Here is a 21,998-nt window from a genome sequence, read left to right as displayed (position 1 = left end):
TTTTTAGGTGGTCTGAGATGAAACCCCCCCTAAACAGGGTCTAGCAACACCTAGGATTTGCATAAATTACTTTTTGAATCCATCATCAATCCAGCTGCTTGTCAAATTAAAAGCAGACAAAACGTGCAGAAATGTTTTCCTTTCAGCATTTACATATGAAAAACATCATTATGTCTTTATAATTCTTGTCTATCAGAAAACCCTTTTTTTTTTATTTTTTTTTTAGATTTTACTGTGTGCACATCTGCTGTATTGACACATGCTTTAGAAGAGAGAAACACAGTTGCACAGCTGCGACAAGATGCGCCTGCAGGGAAAATAAATGTGTATGAATCTGTCTGGCTGATAATACTAGAGGTTACACAAGACGTGCTCACCAAGGATGGGAACCGAAAGAAACATAACCAATTCTGTTCTTTAACATTTACAGTAATGACTTTTAAGATGGAAACAATAGTATTTGAGTTTTCTTTAGAGTTACATATTGCATTGTGTTGTTAAAAAAAGTTTTAAATTGTAAAAAAAAAAAAGTATATATATTTTTTTTTCTCAAAGTAAACTATTGTTTATTTTATTTGATCATGCATTGCACTCTGTTTTAGAAATAAAAACAAAAAAACAATTATTTATATAAAATATTTATAATCTATTATATTATTAGTACATTACTTTATTTATTAATTTTCTTATTTTTATACTTTAATTTATTATATCTTATGATTTTCAGGCCATTTTAAAATTAACGGCAAATGTCGTGGCAGAAAATTACCAGTACCTTTTTCTTTTCTTTCCCTAAAGTGTAAATGGTTTGTGATAGATGAGTTTGCCTATGATTAATTAAAGCTAGCTCCTAAGAGTCATTTGTTCATGAATTGCGCTACAGTGGTCATATTGTAGAATTTATTTCATGCGACCAGCAATGACACAGCAATAACCTTTATTGCATTTATTGTTTAGTTGTATTATTTCATTTAATTCAGGCTGCAAACTCACAACACATAAAACATTATTTCTTTTGCTGTGGTGTTGAAGATTCAACGGTGGCACTACAAACACTGTCAGAGTGTTTTATTACCGAGTTGCGTCTGCATTGGTGGATGAATTCACATGCAAAATCTGTCCTCCATTCACCACCCTCATGCTCACAGTTAAGCGGATGTGATCAGCTTTGAATGAGTCGGTTTTAATGTGAAGTTTGATATCTAACTAGAGACAAGCGCCACACTTGTGTCTAATTGCATGTGTCATGATTCATGCTTTAACTCTACTAATAGTCTAGTTAGTAGAAGCACTCTGCTGTCTTATGTATTTTCTCTTTTGGTTAACTAAATTTTTAACACATTTGGGGTGTGTAATGAAAGGAATCTGTCAGAGCCGCGAGCAGCTCAACTTTATCCATCTTTTATCTAGCCGTCTCATTTTGAATATTCTCTGTGAAAGCTCTCAGTAGGTAACAGGCTTTGATGCTGCACGTCATTACGCTGCATAAAACATCCCATCGTGATGACAGTATATCAGGTCATGGCAGAGAGTGGTCATCCGTGCCATCTTGATCTGGATAAAAGTCTTGTGCTGTTGGTCTGCTATCAGGCTGTTGTCTTTGAGATGTTTGGAGAAGATGGATTTGATGGCTGTTGATGGAAATATCTTCTCAGAGACGAGCAGCTGAAGATGAGCAAACATCTGCTGATGAAACAGTCTCACATACTGTTGTCATAAGGTCTCGTCCACTTTGCACCTTATTCTGACTTTCAGCCACTCGCTCAGATAGGAAAATATAGAAGCCTGTTTATGTCTCATTAGAAAAACAAAAATCATGCCTTTGTAAGCAATAACTTTGAGATAAAAGTCAAAATTGTGCGATACCAAGTCACAAAGAGTTAAAATGTAAAAACTATGATATAAACATTGTGACATGCGCATCATCAGAAATACTAAATAATAAGACACAATTATGAAATAAACTTTGAGATATAAAAATATGACACACATCATCTGTAATATTAAATACCAAGTCACAATTATGAGATACAAAAACTATGACATACACATAATCAAAAATATGAAATACTAAGTCACAATTATGAGATAAAATGTAAGAAATTTGAGATATAAAAATTATGACATACACATCATCAGAAATATGAAATACTAAGGCACAATTATGAGATAAAATGTAAGAACTTTGAGATATAAAAATTGACACACAGCAGAAATATGATATTCTAAGTCATAATTATGAGATAACAAGTTGAAATTATAACAGTTAAAATACTCCCCCCACCCTTCTTTTATGTCATAATCTTTGTATCTCCTAATTTCAACTTTTTGTGTCATGATTGTTACTTGGTATTATTATTATTATTATTATTATTATTATTATTATGACTTATTATCTCATAATTATTACATCTGGTCAATTTTTACTTTTAATTACATACATATTACATTTTATCATAATTGCATGACTTTTATATATGTGTACACTGTATATACACATTTCATGCTGTAGTTTCAACCTTTTATGTCAATTACAACTTTTTAATGTCAAAATACAATAAATCAGTGGAAAAAAAATACTTTATTTCATTCCATCCATAACAAAACTGCTGGATGAGGTGGATAGAACAAAACACATTCTTTTATGTTTTTATTTTATTACACAGCATCATTTTAATGAGCTCTTGGTGCAATACAAGATAAAACAGTGACACATAACACATCAGCCTAAAACATCTGAATGATGATATACACAGACCAACACTGCAGACAGAAGCAAAAGCACAACCCTGTGACTGAGACCATCCGTGTGCTTTCTATGAGACACTCTCAAACTCATCTATTTCATCATATAATTTATTTAGTTACTGTGGTGTAATGCAGGTTTAAATATAAATTACCTGCTCTACACATTTTTAGAAGGTCGGAATGAAACTGCAAGTTTTGTTTTCACTTTTCCACCAGAGACAAAACAGAGAGTCTGAGAGAACAGCTGTAGAAACTGATTATGAAGAGTTTTCTGAGGACACTCGCAATAAGTTTCGTTCTGTTCATCCGCAAACTTTTAGTTTCTCGAAAGTGCAATGTCATTGTTCATTTCCCTGTCTGATGTGTTTCAGCACTATGCATTTCACCACGACCCTCTGTGGACTGACACTTTGTCTGTATTTAGAACTGTATATTTATACACATATTTGCATACATACACTGGAAACGGAAGGTCAAGTTGAGCGCGTTGCATTGCGGGAGTATTTTGTGAAGTGTCCTTTGTTGTATGCTACAGTACTTATGTTGGTAAATGCATCAGGTCATTATTCACACTGTTCACAGAAAACATACTGTTTGCTGCAGAAACTATAAGTGGATCATGACACCATTTTCATATTTTGAATATTTGTGTTGCTTTCCACTAAGCAGATTAAAAAAAATAAATGGGGGGGGAGTGTTTTTGATCTTAAATTTGCTTTTAGTATTTCTATTTTGTTTATTTTATTTATTTTTACACAGCTGTTGTTGCTCTTTTTTATTTGTTTATTTTTTTATTTATTAATTTTTGTTATAAGCAAAACATTTGTATGCTAATAGGGTAATACAAATATATATATATATATATATATATATATATAATTTATTTTTATTTTTTATCTTATGCAGTTTTGTTTTGCAAGTAAATGTATAATTTTAATTATGTTTTACTGCAGAATAAAACATGTATTTATTTATATACATAAAAAAAACAAAAACAACAACTGTAAAATGAACTAGGTAAATAGACTCTTTCCGCATGTCAAGACAAAATGCAAAACTACAAGCACGGTCGGTCACTAAACAGACTAAACACTAACAGACACTTGACATCAAAGATGGCGGAAACGTTGAGGGAAGATATGGCATGTGATTGACATGGACTGAGATTTAACACACTTACATGAGTGAGAGATGGCCACGATCACGGGACGGCCATGGCATTTGTTGTCTCCCATTAGGGTCGTCTCCTGTGTCTGCATCTCTTAATGAATTAAGAAAGGTCACTTTGAAGGAATTGTTGTTGCCATTAATAAAATTGCCTTGCGATCCTCTGACTGCAGTCGATTGCAAGTAATAATCCTGATGGGAATATGGAAGGAGGGGAGGATCAGCTGTTTAAAGAAATCTATAAACAAGGTGGAGATGAAGAATTGCCTGGTCAATTGCCTCAATGAGAAAAACCTAAATGAGAAGTCGGTCATTGTATACTTACCTTCATGTACCACCATGGGGAAAAGTTGAATCACACAAACTGCATATGATGTATAAGATCAGTCACATTTGCAAAAACAGTTCATTACATCTCTCTGAGTTTTATTTCAGGAGTATTTCAATAATAGTGAGGTTATATATATATATATATATTTGAATATACAGAAACACAGAAACCCAAATTGAAGTTTGCAAATTTCATTTTATTTTATTTTATTTTAGCTAAAATAGAAAATATAATGAATATGCAATACAGTGAAACAATATTCCTCTAAATAGTTATTTTTCACTTTACTTAAAGCCTTTATATATAATGAATTGTAAAGGTATTTGTAATGTAATGCATTGTATCTTTTCATAAATAATTGTAACCAAGCTTAAAATGCATTATAATATCTGACTGTCATGCGCTTTAATGCATTAGAATTCTAAGGTGTTACAATGTATTATAATGCATTATAACTATAGTTACAATAATTAATTAATATTAATTAATTAATCATTAATAATTAATGTTTGTTTGTTTGTTTTTTGTTGTTGTTTTTTTTGTAATGTATTATACTATATAAAGGCTTTAAGTCAAGTTAAGGTAAATGTGACGTTACATGACATTATTGTTTTCAAGCTGTTTTATACTGTCTTTCCATAACTGAAACACTGATTGATCAATTACATAAGATGATAATTTCACTACAGCGATCATAACACATTAAAGAGTGACAAAACCACATTTATTGTTTGAATTTCATAATAAAACTGACAGAAGTTGAAAGCTGAACTTGTTTCATATACAACATAACAAAACACAAAGCTTACTGCTATTTGTCACGGGACGTGGTTGTAGTAGTAATCGCATGAAGAAGTAGACGAAAGGAGTTTTTAATAAACATAAACACACGATTTCCATTAATCAACAATAATCAAAGACAAAGACTGAACAGAAACTGAATGCTTATAAAGACAGGGAAACCAAGGAGTAAACGAGATGATTGACACAGGAGAAGAGAATAAACGATGATTAACTAATAAGAACAGGAACTAAACCAAATATGAACAAACAGGAACTCAACAGGAACATACACGTGACAGATATCGCCCCCCTCCCGGAAGGCGCGTCCCGCGCCGTAACAGTACCATCGGGGAGGTCCTTTGTGTCCCTGTCCTACACCAGCCTCCAGGATGGATCAGGCAGACCCGGGAGCCATGGTGGATCAGGAGACTCGGGCGGCCATGGTTGATCAGGAGACTCGGGGAGCCATGGCGGATCAGGAGACACGGGAGGCCAGGTGGATCCGCCTCCCTGGCCTTGGCCCGGCCACTATGGATATATGGCCCCCCCCCCAATATTTTCTTGGGGTGAATTAGGAAATCTAGGGGGAGCTCTGGAGAAGCGAGCACTTAAGGGACAAGCTCTGGAGGAACGGGCTCTGGAGAAACGGGCACTGGAGGAACAGGCACTGGAGGAATGGGCTCTGGGGCTAGAACCGACACTGGAGATAGTTCTGGGGCTGGAGCCAATGACATCCCCTAATACTCCACCAGTATTCCCAGGGGCACATGTGCGGTGGACGGCGGGCTTGAGTGAGCCGCGAACGGCGGCGGGCTTGACTGCGGAGCCACGGACGGCAGCGGGCTTGAGTCAGCGGCGGCTGACAGGCTTGACTGGGGAACAGCTGACGGTCTAGATGGCGGGCTGGTTCTGGATTGGGGCTGGACACTCTCCAGACACAGGAGGATCCCTTCGCTCCAGCTCCTCAGTCCTGTGGTGTCTGAGAGGTCCACGGGGTGATGGTAATTGGCCCTGATCCAGAACAGAGAGTTAAGCGTAGCGTCGTCAAGAGCTGCCCATGTGGCGAGTGCGCATATTCCACGAATGGGAGGTCTCTGCGGGCTAGGGCGGAGAACAGTTCGGCGACTTCCATGCCGCGGAGAGGAGAAAAACAGGCAAACAAAAACTTTCAAAAAACGGGGAAAAGGGAGCGCCGCTTACTTTTCTGTCTTTGGTCTTGGATTCTGTCACGGGACATGGTTGTAGTAGTAATCGCACAAAGAAGGAGTAGATGAAAGGAGTTTTTAATAAACATAAACACACTATTTCCATTAATCCAAGACAAAGACTGAATAGAAACTGAACGCTTATAAAGACAGGGTAACCAAGGAGTAAACAAGATGATTAACACAGGTGAAGAGAATAAACGATGATTAACTAATAAGAACAGGAACTAAACCAAATATGGACAAACAGGAACTCAACAGGAACATACACGTGACACTATTATTGCATGGCAAGGGCTACAAATAACGTTTTTCCCCACTCACATAAAAGAGCAGTGTGAACATTCTGCTAGACATCTGCTTTTGTGCTCCACAGAAGGAAGTGAGTCATAAGAGCTTGGAACGACAGGATCATTAAAAGTTGACAGATTTTTCACGTTTGGCTGAACGAACCTTTTAAAGGGATGTTTTTGAAGGTCTAAAGATGAAGGTCTTTACAGGTCAGTGGAGTTTAGAGGACTCTCTGTCTCTCTCTGTACGTCCTGCTTCAGAATAATGAGCTGGTGGCTATTTTCAAAGTTCAGCATTACAGTATTTCAGGAACTGCCTTTTAGGGTTGAGCTTGAAATTTGACATTTTCCGTTTTGAAACGCAAGCTATCTGACATCTTTGTCAGTGATTGTAAAGCACATGATTTCGTTGTTTTAATCCGTCGCTGTTGTTAATGTATTTGCTCAAAATGTTTCTCTGTTTTTCGAGCAGATTTATGCAACTGCTCCACTACATGGATTGAATAAGCAGTGATTAGCACTGGAGCGTTTCATAGTTTGCGGTCTGTGTCCACTGCTGTTTTGGAACTATTTCTGTTGCAGCAAAAATCCTCACTATCTGGCCATATCATGTCTGAAATGTCGCTTACTCAATATTAGGCCTGGGTATCAGCAACTCCCTCATCACAATACATTCCACAATCCAACACTGTGATGCATCAAAATTAAATCACGATCTGAAACTGCGCCACACTTCACTTTCACAGTTTAATCGATGTTTGTCTAGTTTAGTGTGCCTCATAAAAGCAGCTGTGACCTCATTAAAAAGCCATTTGACAAATACTTTATAAATGGAACTGCACTGTAGAATATGTACACTTACCAGTCAAAAGTTTGAGTTTTTTTGAAAGAAGTCTCTTATGCTCATTATTTATTTGATCAAAAGTACAGGAATATTGTGAAATATTATTACAAATTCAAATATGTTTTCTATGTGAATATATGTTAAAATGTAATTTATTGCTGTCGTAAAAGCTGAGGTTTTAGCATCATTGCTCCAGTCTTCAGTGTCACATGATCCTTTAGGATTTTTTTCTAACATGCTGATTTTCTGCTTTCAAGTTCAGAATAACAACATTTATTTGAAATATAAGTCTATTGTAACATTATACATGTATTTACTGTCACTTTTGATCAGTTTAATGAATAAAAGTATTAGTTTATAAAAAATAAAAAAACATCAAATGATGATGATTATTATTATTATTATTATTATTATTATTATTATTATTATTATTATTATTAGGCTTGTTTTCCACTGACAGGAAAACTTGACCTAAAGCAAAATTATGTAAGACAGTATTTATTTGTTTGTTTGTTTTGTTGTTGTTGTTGTTTCTTTCTCTTTTTCTGGTACTGAATATAATGATCAACCACAGCCCGATCACAATCGTGCCGTTATTCATCATAATAGCGCGACTGTGTTTGCAATATTGCTTAAATATTTACACAGCTTCCAAATGATTTACAGAACAGGCAGTATTTCTTGTAGTTTTTTGTTCCTTTCTGTCTTGTTCTCATTCAGAGAAAGACACGAGTCAAGTGACTTTGCCTCGGGATATCTGACGGAGCGTGATAATGACATGCTGTTACATTTCCAAACGCAATAAAATCAACTTTGCCATCGTGTCGACATCACAGACACACACTAATCAGCTGCTCTCGTCTGCTCCTGTAGGATCTTTGATTTTCTGATTTGGAAATAACTGTTAGATTTCTGTGCTGCAGTGTGTGAGGAAATCACTGCATTTCTCTGCGGCCACATTTTGCCCATCGTGTGACGTCTCCACCAGATTAGACTGTAATTGTGCCCTGGAACCGAGTCAGAGCACACTGACCTTCAGCCCACAATGCCACCAGCGAATCTTCGTTTCATTACTAAAGCCTGAGTTTCACTAGTGTGACAGTTGAATGGAGCAACACTGACGGCACAGACTACAGCTGAGAATGAAATGACAAAACATTCACACTTTTAATTACACAGTGTACTGCAGACAAAGTCAGGTTTGAGATGTAACGATATGATGACCATCTGGTCAGCTAGACAGTCCAAAAACCAAATAGATAACTAGTAAGATATTGTAACTATTAATGGGGGCAAAAATTTTCATTAACAGTCATTCAAAAGCAGTATTTTTCTTGTATTGTGATAGCATAACATTTGCAAGCAACATGAACATAGTTAATAATTAGTAAAGAATGATTCATTCATTCATTCATTATTTATTTATTTATTTGTTTATTTAAATCGGGTTCCACAAATATATTCAACAGCACAACTGTTTTCAACATTGATAATAATTCCTTGAGTAGCAAATCAGCATATTAGAATGATTTCTGAAGGATCATGTGACATAGACTGGATTAATGATGCTGGAAATTCAGCTTTGATCAAAGCAATTAATTACAGTTTAACGTATATTCACATAGAATACAGATATTTGAAATTGTAATAATATTTTATAATTATTATTATTATGTTTTTGATCAAATAAATGTAGCCTTATTTTCAAAAACAATTAAAAAAAGCTCCCAAAAAAAGCTCCTTACTAGATACTATTAGTGTTTTTTATTTTTATTTTTAATTTTTTAGCTTTAATACTTCAGACAATATAGAGATAGATTGAATTGTTTTCATCATAATTTTTATGTAGCATTACATGAATAATTGGGGGTCTATATCACTTGCTTCAACATACAGTACAGTGCATTGAACTGAAAATGTAACATTTATGACATTGTATAATGACAGATTTAAATCTTGTAATCTATTATAGTCACTATGCAATGAATGTGTGGCCTAAGATGGTGTTGTACAAAAAGCGGTTATATTGAAAAGAATTAAAGTAACGTCAGTCTCATTAGTTATCCCATTAAAGGCCACATCCATGCATCCCTAAGAAATGTTTCTGATTAGTTTCTGCTGGACATGATCCTAAACAAGCCTGTGAAATAACTAACTGGTCATTCAGATGACCCTAGGTGATTATGAAATCATGTAGATTTGGACATATGTAATATATCAATGCAATTTCAACTGAACAGCAAAAAACACAAAGGCTTTGAGCTGTACTCAGAATGCATGAATGCATATTGATCATATGAAAAAGATTCAATTTTATTCACAATTCATTTCCAAGCTGTTAATATTATAACACAGTAAGTGATCTTTGCTAGCATTGCCTATATGACTGCTGTGGATGAAGAAAGCATGTATTGTAGAAATAAAGTGCACTCTGACCCGGGCCGATTGAATATCGCAGACATGTTTACTGCCATCTGGCTGAGAATGCTAATGTTTCACCTGAGAAGCATGACATATTGATTCAACAATCCAGCCGTTCAAGTCAGGCCAGCCTGCTCGTTTTTTTCCAGCCATGTTCTTCCGCACTCTCTATTCATCTGACATTATGTGGCTTGTGTTAGCGCTATCCCAGCATGCCTCAATCAGTGATAACAGTATGGCCTGGGGAACAGGCTATTCAAGCAGGTGTCCGTTGAATGGAGAGGCCAGAGGGGCGAACGGCTGGTCACAGAGATCATTCCTGCCCCGAAGACAGCCAGATGCAGACCGGCACAGAGTCCCAGCATTGGAGACCCGGTCCAGACCCGCTGGGGTTTCCAGGTCTGGAGACAGATCGCTGCTCAGGCCTGGTCTGAGGTCACGGGATGAAGTTTGATTTCCAGAGAGGGACAGAGAACAGCTGTTGCTATGGAGATGCTGGAAATGCAACACGAATGTGAAGTTGTTTTGGTTACGAATGGAAAATTCGTTGGTTCACAGTGTATTTTAATGAGAAATATTTAAATCTTAAAACAGAAGGAACTCATGCTTTCGTGAGCTTTGGAAAGTATTACAGTATGATTAGGAATATATTTCCCAGTCTGATGTCATTAGACTAGTTTGCTTGAACATGCCGTTTCAGTCATGAGCTAAACAAACAAGAACTTCAAGATGCTAATTAGCTGATTATATAACTATGAAATATAGATGAGATTTTAGTGTGGGAATTAAGGAAAACTTTTTGTTACATTGAGTTTTTAATTTTATTTTTTTTAATTTGCAAACGCTGGAGACCAGAAATGCAGGATTATGAGAGGAAGTTTCACATTTCACTGCATTCCAAATTTTAAGTTTGGTGAACTTTGACCTGCAAATTTGTATCGCATGAAGACGGGAGACCAAGAGAAGATCAATATGTCATGGCATGAGCTCTTTGCTGATATTTTATGAAAATTTACTTTCCCTCAGGTCATCCTGAGTTTGTTACTTTGGAGAAATCTAGCATTCCATCACTTGCTCACCCAGTGAATGGGTGCCATCAGAATGAGCTGATAAAAACATCAAAATAATCCACATCACTCCAGTCCATCAATTAACGTCTTGTGAAGCCATGTTTGTAAGAAGCAAACCCATTAAAACATTTTTAACTTCAAACCGTTGCTAAAATTCAAGTTCACAATTGATAATAATCCATAATTTCTTCCAGTGAAAAAGTCCATATCCTGTTGTCTCTCACAACCATTTTAGACTTTAGTTTTTGGCTTATAAACAGTGCTTGATCTATGCATATTTCTCTCCTGATTCAGACCAGAACACTTTTCACTGGAGCGAGTGTTATTATGGTTTAAAGTTAAAAACATCTTAATTATGGATTTGTTTTTACAAACACACAGTTTTTGGCATCGCAAGACATTAATTGATGGACTGGATTACTTGTGGATTATTGTGATGTTTTTATCAGTCCTATTTCCCATTAACACTGTTAATGCATATTGAATCTGTACTTCAGGATATTTTGCTCGTAAATGTGATTTGGCAGTGAAAGCAGAAGCTGATTCTTCTACACCTGCTGCCAGTGGCCACAGATGCAAATAAAAGAGAAATGCCTCACTGCAGAGGCTTTAAAATGCATTATTTTTAAAGTATTGATATATTGATTTTTCCTCTCTTTTTCTCCTGTAAAAGTTTTGAGATGAACGGAAGCTTTATGACTTTGTTCCACAGAAGTTATTTGTAGGATATTATGGTGGAAGGGATATGCTTTTTTTTTTTTTTACATAACATTTGATATTTCAATATCCTTTTGTCCTTTACTGAGAATCACTGTTTTCAGCAAATTTCTATGAGTTTATACCTAAAAACTAAAGCATGCAGTTCAGTAAGGCACTAAATCATACTAAAAGTGCAAACTCCACTTCACCTTCAAACAATTCTGTCTCTTCTTTCTGTGATCAATATCCAAACCAAACTTACTGTAACTCTAATGCCTTTCAAACAACAAGCTAGATCACTTGCTGGTTAACTTGAAAATATTAGATGAGGATAATACTGATGTGCGTAAAAACGGGAATATGAAAATGGGAAAACTTAAAGAATGATGCTTAAACATATAAGCTACGTGTCATTACCTGAACAACATGTAATCATCAACTGAGGGAAAATATTCCTGTAAATGTCTTTCTGTATTGAAATAAACCGATTCATGAGGAAAATAATGTGAAACAGTTGATGAGAAGACTAATGGTTAATGCATCAATCTGCACAGTGTGATATGGATTCTTCACTTGATTTAGACTAAATAAAAGAAGGGAAATCAACTATCAAAGCAACACCAAGTTTATTTATTTTTTATTTTTTAAGCACAGCTCAAATGACGCTTTTCAAAAGCAGTAGATAATCTAGCAAGAATGTAATGCATGTATTTTATTTATTTATGACAGCAGCAGTTAAACACATTTCACAGCACAGCATGATTGTTCTCAGGAAAAATAAATAAACAAACCATGAGCAAAATAAATATTCATATTTGTGAACATGAGTAAAATCAGCCATACAACCTACATATGCAGCTCCCTGCTATGGCGCAATATAACTGATATGGAATGGATGTGATTTGCAACGCCATACATCGCCAGAGACACACGCGTCACACAAATGGCGCCTTATGAGACTCAACTCACAACTGATTTGTTGTATAACCCACAACAGATGGTTGCGTTTGCATATTCCAGTATTACTAATTAAAAGTTGGAAAAACTTGCACTTTGTTTCCAGTCTCTGTGGGTGAAGCTTACAAAATTTTACACAAAGAAATCGAAGCCTATTTTTAGGATCATTAATGTTTTTGCATTTTCATCATGGCATCCACAACAACTGGTACTGCTTTTAATTTATGCTGATATAAATAAATAGAAAAGTAAATTGCATTAAAATAATGAGACTCATAATTAAGAATAATGGGAATTATGAAAACAACAACAACAAATCAAATGTAAAATGGATTGCAGCTATTTCAATTTGGTCATAATAGTCATTAGAACAGGTTTCAATTTCCTTAAGTTTTTTTTTTTTTTTTTTTACATTTTGAAGTGGAATTGACCTGTTCACTTATTTTTCTCCTAGCGTTCTCAACTGGTAACATCAGTAACTTTGGGATATCGATTTGGATAAAGACATGCCATTTGGGACCAATAAATAACATGAGATCAAGGAGAAGGCATTTCTAAGCAGTTGTAGTTAAAACGAGCCGTTTATTGGTTAATTCACACCGTACTTTCTCTCTTGATAGACACAAGGCTCTTAAGAGGCTTTTGACAGCACATTGTAATGAATCCACTAGCAGAACGAGGAAAGAAAGTTGCTTTTTGTTGCCGCTTGTTTTGTTTCTCTCTTTCATACACACCCGTTGTGTTCTTGCCGGAGCCATAAGCCCATCCTGGAAGATTTATGAATACGTTAGAATAGCCTGAGCCAACAGTTTTCAAAGAAGTGGAGTGAAAATAAATTAAATAGCCCCACAGGCAATTCATCTGCTGCTTGATGGATTACATACTCATCTTCATACTCTCTCTCTCTGCCACTCTTGCTTTCTTCAGAAGATTGGCAAACATTTGGCAAACAAATGAATAAACACGAAACAACTCAATTAGGACATATGTGCAATGAAGTTTGTCAGTGATGAATTGTGGATGGAAAATATGCCTGGGATTGAAGAGCCAGCATGATGAAAAATGATTTGTCTTTCGAGGTGACCAGATCAATGTTTCTGTCTTTCTCAGGAAAAGACTGACGGAAATGACATGGCCATAAATTCTGGGAAAATTTCTGGTGTCTTATGGTGCTTTTCCACTGCATGCTACGGCACGGCTCACTTTTGGGGAGTTTTCCACTGGGTACAGTAGTACCTGGTACTTTTTTTAGTACCACCTCGGTCAAGGTTCCAAGCGAACCATACCATTACCAAAACGTGACGTGTAAACTCAGCTGATCACTGATTGGCCGGAGAAAATCGTCACTGAACTTGCAGCACGAGACACAACAGACCCGCTAGATTTAAATCAGCACAGCCAGCGAAGGATCGAACACATCTGTTTTGAACGAGCGCACTTTTCTTTTAACAACCAAAAAATAGCTGTTTCGTTGGCAGTTGACGAAGTACAGACTGTCCTCTCGTTGATAGCCGAGGAGTGGATCCAGCGAGAGCTTGATGGAGCGACGCAGAATGAAAACGTTTTTTCAGGAGTCATGGCAGTAGAGGCAGCGCAACTATAACGACACATGAATAATCCCGCACACTCTAAAGCGGTACTAAACTGCAGTGGAAACGCAAACCGAGCCGAACTGAGCAGTGCCGTTCTGAACCGTACCAAGCCGAGTCATACCACGCAGTGGAAAAGAGCCATTATTTTATATCAGGATTTAGAATTATTATTAGTAGTAGTAGTATTTTTATTATCATCATCATCATCCTTATTGATTAATTGATTGTGCAATCGGTCAGAAGTTTTTGATATGTAAGATTTGTTTTATCTTTTTAAAAGAAGTCCAAAAACTGCATTTGTTTGATTAAAAGTATAGTACAATAGTGAAATGTTATTATAATTTAAAATAAGCTTTTTCTATGTGACTATATAGTAAAACGTAATTTATTGCTGTGATCACACCTGAATTTTCTGCATCATTACTCCAGTCTACAGTGTCGCATGATCCTTCAGAAGTCATCCTAATTGTTACGGGGCGAACGAGACGTGAGACGTGTGGATCCATTTGCAAGGCTTTTATTCAGAGACATGGTCAAAAACACAGGCAGGGTCAAAACACCAGCAAACAGTTATAACACAGGCAAGACAAAGAGTATTCCTAGGGCAAGCGTGGGTCTTCGATAAGCAAATGATATCCAGAGGGCTTGACAAAAGGGGTAATCCGTAAACAAGTAATAGTCCAGACAGGGGCAAACAGAGTCCAAACGGCAAGACGATAGGGCAATCCGAAATACACAGGCAAGGATCTTCACACAGGTAAACAGACTAGACTAAACTAAACTATGAACTATGAACTATGAACTATGAACTATGAACTATGAACTATGAACTATGAACTATGAACTAGACCGGAAACTGGCTCTGCTAGAAGAGTAATAAATGGTAAACAATACTTGGCAGTGAGAGAGAGGAAGTACATGGCTTATATAGGGTGTGTGATTGGTTACAGCTGTGGGTGAAATCAGTGCAATGGATGATGGGAAATGTAGTCCAGGGTATAGTGTAACAGTCTGTGTAGTGTGAGAGTCCATGTGGAGAGTGGGTGACCTCTGGTGATGAGTGAACGGAAGTTAATAGACCAGATTTGTGACACTAATATGTAGATAGATAGATAGATAGATAGATAGATAATAACAAGGATGCATTAAATTAATAATAAAAAAAAAATGACAGTAAAGGCAGGGGTATAAAGATAAATTGATTAATGGATTGATTCTGTGATTTTCTCTTGAATCGATTCTGAACTTAGTTTTTAACAGCAGATGGCGCTCTAGGCTAGTTTTTAACTGCACACTCAAATGCTCACGAAGAAGACCGCTTGTGCGTTAAATGTATACTTGCACCTCTGCTTTTATGCTTTTATGATGCAAGATTAATGTAAACAACCCACTGTGAACACTCTTGTAATTCGCTTCAACCTTTTTGAACTTTATGAATGATTATTTTAAGTTCAAGTTGTGTGTGTAAGGAACTGAAAGCAAGCTGTTTATAAAGCATGCAGTGCCATCTGCTGTTAAAACTAAGCTCAAAATCGATTTCAGAGAGAATTGCGATGCATTAGATTAATCGATTTATCGTTACACCCCTAGTAAAGACATTTACAATGTTACAAAAGATTTTTATTTCAAATACATTAAAAAAAAAAAATACACAAAAATATTAGCATACACTAGAAACTAAGACATTTAAACTAGTAGCAAACTAGTTTTCAAAACTGATAAGGACCATTATTAATACATGAGCACTGAAGTTATTTTAAATTGTAATAATATTTCACAGTAGTACTGTTTTTACTGTATTTTGATTAATTAAATGCAGACTTGGTGAAAATACTTATTTTCACAAATGGAAATGGGGTCGTGTTGATTTTCAAGGATTTCAGAAGGAGATGTTTTTGCGGTTTCGTTTCAGAAGATCGAGAGATGCAGAGTTTCCTCTTAAATGTGCACGAGCACCGTAGATGAAAACGGAAGGATGGAGGAGCTTCACACTGCACAATAATCAGAGGCTCTGTTGTTCGGTTTGTTAAACCATACAGATCGAAACACAATCAGCGCAGTATGACGGACAATCCAATCACGTTTAACTGCGGCGACAAGAGCATCAGACTGATGTGGCACAGTCGCTGAAGATCATTCCCCTTATAAATGCACAGGCGCTGGGCATAGCTCTTCTGTAATGGTACATCATTTAAAAGATTGATGCCACTATCCTTATATTCGGCTCTCCGGGTTGCCAGGCATCCAGCGGGCTGATGAAATCCTTCCTGGCTGACCCCGAGGTCAGCTCTCAATCTGAGGTGGTCAATCAAGAGTGAGTTTCTATTTGGACTAGTGGGGCAGATAAATCAGCCATTTCCCTCCTCCTTGAGACCGGCTCTGACAGTAAATATATTTTCTTAGCCCTCATCCTCCAAAGCAATTTCAAGACATTCTGTTTTTATATTGATTCGGTTTTAGTTTTCTGATGCTTGCGACAGCTTGATATTACCGTCCTTTCAACTCTGCGTTTATTTACAAAGCAACTCTAACAGTCCTCTGAGCTGACGTAAAGAAATATTGATTTGCGTTTGAAATGGTTCCAGGTTTCAAAAAGTACTTCTCAAATAGTTTCTGTGACTCCATACTGGCTGTGTAGTGACTGCAACAATCATGCAATGTTGCATCTGGATATTGTTAGCAGATCTCATTAAGAATTTCAGCTCTGTGTGACATTTTAGCATCTTAAATACGGTGTATGTATATAGAAAATTCAAAAATGTCATTTTTACAAGAGACTTTCAGAATTATGCCATAAGACTGCATAAACACAAAAGCTCTGTTCAAATCCTAGCGCGTTTCCTCCCAACCAGGAATTTTAACTTTTATAAAATGTTGGCAGTATGACTGTGCTGCTTTCCAAGATAAAGTTTTGGGCCAAATTTACATATTTCATAGACAGGGCAATTTTAGAATGCACTGTGATAAAGAAAACATCATTCAAGTCAGTCAGAATATCAACTATGAATGCATATCACTAGATACTGAAAGGTTTAAATACAAATAGTTCAGTCTAATTACTGTAATAACTAATTAATCACTCAAATTTGTGTTACACTCTGTAGATGCAATTTGCTTGATGTGATTCTCTGATTGGTTGAGATTCTCTGCAGAATTATGGGTGATGTAGTTAAAATGATAACAAAACAAAACAAACAAAAAAAACCCTCAGTAGTCAACTTCCAGAAATAAGTTAAATTTGTCCTATATGGGAATTGGTTTTTAAAAACAACTTATAAACCATTAAAAACAGACCTGCTATGAGATATGAGGTTGTATATGTTTGGTTGGTATATCCATGGTATTGTCAGAATGCTACTGCATAGAGTTTAAAAAAAATAATAATAATCATGTTTATATAATCAGAATTTGCTGGTGAAAAACTATACTACCCACATTTCTCAGAGATATTGCTACCAACCAGAGAATCAAAACAAGAAAATCACACCAAAATAAATCTTTTTGACAATATTTAACTACTTTAAAATTTGTGTTCAAAATATGCATGTTCTGTAATAAATGTAAAATACATTGTTTCTATATCAACATCTTTAAATCAATAGTTTAGAATTTTCCCATCATTTTTTATTTGATTATCATTTGCAGTGCTTCATGGGATTGTTGCTCTTTCCCTCACTATAGGCATTACGTTCACAGTCTTGTATCTTCATCTTTCAAATTATTATTATTTGTATTTTTTTGCAGCCCATGCTCACTGGATATATGTGCTTTTGGTGACAATTCTGCAGCACTGATATCACGTATTTTACTTCATGTTTTTCGCAGCAGTTTCAAAGTGAAATGTCCAGTGAGTGGCACTAAAATGTGCATTCAATATGTGACCATGGCACATTTGTATTATTTTGGTACAGGCACATATTGCTGTGCTTTTTATTCTGTTGCTACAGGTACGCATTACTATGTCATTACTACTTTGCTTCATGTGTGTATTGCGGCGGTTCAGAATTCCAATGTATGGGAAAAATAACAAACACAACCGTAAACCTACCCGATAGTGTTCATGAATGCAAAAATGAATAGAAAAACACATTTGCTGATGCAAGTGTGATATTTGAACTTACTTATATGCGGGTTTAATTGTTATTATTATCATTAATATTATTATAATTTTGTTTTTTTAAATAATTTAATAATAATATTAATAATAATTATTATTATAATTATAATAATTATTATTATTATTGAACCAAAGCTGCTTAAAAAAATGGATGGGCACTAATGCACCTCAATTTTGAGTGGTGTCTCTGTCACATGCTTCATGGAACATACCTATTTCAGTACGCTTTTGGAGCAAAGTTATTATGCTTACTGGAAAGTACATACATACAACTTGATGCTTTTATCCTGAAACCTGCCTCCTGTTGAAAACAGATAAATAAGTAACCTGTGGTTAGAACTGACCAGAAATCAGCGTGTAATTCTAGTGTGTGTCGGTCCTCAGTGTTTCAGCAGCTCACTCTCATGCGTCAGCCAGCAATTTGGTGCACAGTGCAATTTCTGCTTCACCCTTTAGACAGCGGTGTTCCTCATTAGCCAGGCAATCTCTGCATGCCATTTTCTCTTTATAGTTGTTACCTACTCTTTTCTGACTTTCTGGTGGCCTGTGTAGAATGACGCTGTATTGACACTCGTGCCTATTAGTCATTTTTAAACCTTGTGCAATATTCTCATGTCATTCTTTGCTGGAGTTGATGCTAAATGAGTAGTGTTTTATCATACATGCTGATAGCAGCTTGAAGAGACGACAAGGGTCAGTGTATCTTTTACTCATTTCTTATTGTGGCATTTCAGTATGCATATTACTAGCATATTGGCTGTTTGTTAGTACTTATAAAGCACATACTGATGCCTTCTTCTGCATGGCCATATTTTAGATCCCTTAATCTAACCCCATACCTAAACTTAACAACCACCCTACCAAAAGTGTGACCAAAAAATGTGCCTGCAAAATAATGTTGGCACCAGGAGCAGGGACTCACCGGTACTGAGATAAAATAAATTTACAATAGCAGCTATGTGATTTTATGTGGGTTCTACAAGTCTTTGAACTTTTTATTGTGTCTCATGTTTCACCAGAGTGAATACTGTACCGGGTGCGCTACCGAGCAAGTTTACTTTACTAGAAAAGCCATACATATGGAGCTGGTTATGTGATGCAAACATAAAAATGTATTAGTTCACAAATCACACATGGTAAAAGTGTTGGTAAATACTCAAAAAATAGTATTGTGCAAGGAACCACGTGCAATTAAGTCTTTATTAATCAATAATCTGCCCTGTCATTGTAATTTGTGTGGAAATTAATAAAAATTGTTGCTGGTTTACTGCCTGTAGTGTTGTGTGGGAATTGCAATTTGCGTGTATAGGAACACTTTTGAAGTGCTGATGGTTTTCTAATGAGCTTAGGTTAGAAGTTAATGTGCTGAGAAGCTGGTTTATGTTTCCTATCAAACTTTTACTATGTGGTTCTAGAGTGGCTCTCATTGGCATTTTAGCAGCACCAACAAGTTACTGAGTAATGAATACTCAAGGAACCAGTGGCGCAAAATTAATAAAATAATGTTCCAATGGTCGGCGTAAAAGCGTTCACCTGAGGTTGATGGCACTGGTTAAAAAGCCATTTATTTTATCGTGTGATTTCAGGGGAGGACAAGGAAACATTGCCACAGATCTGATCTGCATTACTGATTTTCAGACTAACGTTACTGTCACTGAAGCCAAAGTCATATGTGGCGCATTTTATTTTATGGCATTAAAAGAGCGGGCTGCTTTTCTTTACAAAGTGCAGTGCACTGTTATAAAGCTATGACCCTTTAAATGAGCCGGCCATAGCATCCACTCAGTGTGATTACACAGTCGAGGGAAGGGCGGTTCGTGAGGTCTTCATTTTTTTAATGTGATTTTTAACAGGAGCTGAGCCATAATTTAACACCTTATTCAAGTAAAGCCTCTCACTCCATCAGTGCATTAGGTAATGATTATTTTGTGAATTTGGGGGCATACAATGCTCAATTAATCTTTGATGAAACCCTTGCTTATGAGGCGGACTGTGGCATCACAATCCGCGCCGTTGCCAAGAGCCTGTGAACTCTGGAATCAGGCCCGATTTAAACGCCGTAAAAATAGCAGAGTCAAGGCCAAGTCCCATGGATGAAGTTTAACATTTAGATAACATGCTTCTCACCTGAATAAAGGGCACATGCAAGAGCTGATCAATAGTTCAGACCTTAAGAGGAAATGCATTTATTCGTTGGTATTTAGGGGGTATCCATCCTCTCTGCAGAGTTGGAGTCGAGACCAGCCCTGGACCGAAAGAAATCATGTTAAAGCAAAACAGAGATATTACCTGTGAATAGAAATGCAATGGTACAGAATGTACAAACGCAACAAAGATTAGTCTAAATTGATGCCGAGTTTATGATGAAATCCAGGGCAGACAGACTTTAATAACATGCACCCAAAATCTTACTGCTGAATGATGTATGGGATGCAATTAAATAAACTAGACCTGCAATTTAGGTGCTCAGCTACAGGGAGAATGGCTGGTTTTTGATGGGTTGAAATGCAAGACTGAACTGATAAATTGTGCCCTGTTTTATCTTAAGTTTTAGTCCATTAAACTCCGTCACAGTCTGCCATCATTCATGTGTATGACTTTGGTTGTGGACACAGTCTGAGAATATGTGTGACGGTCTGACGAAACCTGCCTCTCTCAGCATCCGCAGGCTCTCATTAGTATTTTTACACCTGATTGCTCATCACACACTATATTTGTCTGGTACGAGGACTGTTTTTCACATTTAACTGAATGAAGTGAGATTTTGCAATCATCCTGCAGTATTTACAAGAATGAAAGTGTGAAAATTAAGTGATCGAGGTGAATCCCATAAACAAGTGAAGCTCAGTAATGAAACTTGAAACTTACTAAAAACAGGACATATTTAGCACAAAAAAGATGATTATTTGTCTTCATTATTATTTTGCTTATATATATCCACTGAGAAGAATAAATAAATAAATACATACATACATAAATAATTAGTCTGGGAATTTATTGTGGCTTCATTTATTCACCTATTCAACTACACAGAAATATTCAGATAGGCTCAATGAAAGAAGCTGTAAATTTAAGCATGAATGAAACAAACTTCAGACAGAGCTGTTTGATAAAATGATAATAGGGGAGAGAGAAAAGCACTGGAATCCCTCTCTCGACGCTGCAGTGTTTCAGTAATGGAGACGGGGATTGTGTGTGTGTTGCATCGGGGCTGTTATTGTGAACCCAGGGCTGTTGGCACCGCCAGTGTCGTCGAGCTGCACCCATCCATGAACCCACCATCTGGATTCTCCCACAAATCACATTAAAGTTGCAGGAGCAGGAATACATCAAGCTAAATGAATATTGGCTCAGGGCTCCACAGTCAGTTTGATGGAGAGAGAGACAGTCGAGCCGCTGTGATGATCAGTCCTGCACTCTGATAGCAGCTCATGTCTGTCACATTGACTGTTCGGCAATGCTGCGACTCAGAGATGCTGGGAATCTGAACGGTCAGTCCAGCCAAGCTCACTTCCGGGAAAATGACAAATGCATTTTCTGCACTGGCCTATGCAGAACTGCCATGATGCCAGGATGCTGCTTTAGGGTTAGTAATGTATTCCTATGTGTTTTCCAGCATGTTATTGGTCATTGCTGGATGGTCGCTTACAGTCAAAAGTCTTGATGTCTGTGGGCTTATCTTTTACCCAGTCACCAATCTAAAACAACGTAAGTACTGCCCTTATGAAAAAAATAAATAAATTACACTTTTAAAAATATAGCTTTTTACCAATA

The 21,998-nt window shown here is 36.5% G+C and overlaps 1 protein-coding gene across 1 annotated transcript in view; it reads left to right on the top strand.

Moving 5' to 3' along the window:
- brinp1 (bone morphogenetic protein/retinoic acid inducible neural-specific 1) overlaps window positions 1–21,998 on the top strand; it is a 179,936-nt gene that overhangs the window by 118,543 nt on the left and 39,395 nt on the right. The gene's annotated exons all lie outside the window — the stretch shown is intronic.

This window comes from Onychostoma macrolepis, chromosome 05 (assembly GCF_012432095.1).
Source record: "Onychostoma macrolepis isolate SWU-2019 chromosome 05, ASM1243209v1, whole genome shotgun sequence".
Taxonomy (NCBI): Eukaryota; Metazoa; Chordata; class Actinopteri; order Cypriniformes; family Cyprinidae; genus Onychostoma; species Onychostoma macrolepis.
Note: the sequence above shows the minus strand (reverse complement) of the source record. Positions and strands in the feature narration are given on the sequence as shown.